The sequence below is a fragment of the Notamacropus eugenii genome, chromosome 5 (assembly GCF_028372415.1).
Source record: "Notamacropus eugenii isolate mMacEug1 chromosome 5, mMacEug1.pri_v2, whole genome shotgun sequence".
NCBI lineage: Eukaryota > Metazoa > Chordata > Mammalia > Diprotodontia > Macropodidae > Notamacropus > Notamacropus eugenii.
In genome coordinates, this window is record NC_092876.1 from 160,005,954 (window position 1) to 160,007,699 (window position 1,746).

Here is a 1,746-nt window from a genome sequence, read left to right on the forward strand (position 1 = left end):
CTTTTTATCAAGAATAATTGAACTACCACTATGATGGTAAAGGAACACATGTGTATATATGCGCATGTGTAAACAGTATGTTTAAACATATCACAGTGGACCTTTTATAAAGAAAGATTTACTGAAATAGATATGCTCATGGTGCAAGCCTGGGAGCAGCAACCTCACATCTAAATCAGAACTTTTACAGCCTGACCAGCAACCTCGCTATCCCCACAGATACCCTCGAAAATGGCATCAACTCTCAAGGATCAGTTTATCTTGAATGTCCTAAAGGAAGACCAGGTTCCCCAGAACAAGATCACTGTTTTTTGGGATTAGTACAGTTGGCATGGCATGCACCATTAATACCTTTACAAAAGAACTGGCTGATGAACTTGCCCTAGTTGATGTAATAGAAGACAAACTAAAGGGAGAAATGATGGATTTCCAACATAGTAGCCTTTTCCTCAAAACACCGAAGATTGCTTCTGGCAAAGACGATAGGCTGACTGCAAACTCAAAACTGGTCATTGTTATAGATGGAGTACGTGAACAGGAGGGAGAAATTCATCTTAATTTGGTCCAGTATAATGTGAATATCTTTAAGTTTATCTTTCCCAGTATTGTTAAATACAATCCTAATCGCAAGCTGCTTATTGTTTCCAATTCAGTGGATATTTTGACTTATGTGGCATGGAAGCTAAGTGGCTTTCCTAAAAACTATGTTATTAGAAGTGATTACAATCTGGATTCTGGCCATTTCCATTACCTAGGGGAGGAGAGACTTGGTATCTCTTCTTCAAGTTGTCATGGATGGGTTGTTGGGGAACATTGAGAATCCAGTGTTCCTGTCTGGAGTGGTGTGAATCTTGTTGGTGTGTCTCTAAAGAACCTTCATCCTTCTTTGGGAAATGATGCCAATGCAGGGAATTGGAAAGATGTTCATAAACAGGTGATTGAAAGTGTTTATGAGGTAATCAAACTGAAGGGCTACACTTCCTGGGTCATTGGCTTGTCTGTGACAGAATTGCAGAAAGCATTATGAAGAATATTAGGAGAGTGCATCCAATTTCCACCATGATTAAGAGCCTATATGGCATTAATGAGGATGTCTTCCTTAGTGTCCCATGTGTTTTGGGGCAGAATGGCATTTCAGATGTGGTGAAGGTCAACCTGCATCTGAAGGAGGAGAACCATTTAAGAAAGAGGGCAGATACTCTTTGGGAAATCCAGAAGGTGCTGAAATTTTAAAACCTTTGAATGTGCTGTCATCAAGAGAACATGACAGGGGTTGAGGGATTATGCATGATCCACTTGTCAAATAGGCCAAATCCTTATTCTGATTAGTGAATTAACAGCAGAAATGTAAAATCTGTGAACACATTCTAGTTTCCTCCTAAAAATAGCAATGAGGAATAGAACCCTGTTGTAGTTATATTTCTCATATGGTGCTAGATATGACTTGTATGGTCTCAGTGTTTGGTGTCAGGGAGAGCCAGTGCCCCACAGGTATATAAACTATCTGCTTTGTATGTAGGTGCTACAAGTTCCCTTATGTCCAGAGGACAACATTCCTGGATACAAAACATGATACAGTAGTAATTCTTTAGTGATGCATCTATTACCTTTGTGCTCCCCTCCATTAGAGAACTACAGCATGGCCCCATGTATCACCTTTCCAGAGGACCTGATTTTGTCGCACATATATATATGTGTGTATGTATATATATATATATAATATATATATATTATATATATATACAT

General features: G+C 38.9%; 1 pseudogene; it reads left to right on the plus strand.

Moving 5' to 3' along the window:
* Positions 1-231: 231 nt before the first annotated feature.
* Positions 232-1,233, plus strand: LOC140507724 (L-lactate dehydrogenase A chain pseudogene; annotated as a pseudogene).
* Positions 1,234-1,746: the final 513 nt, after the last annotated feature.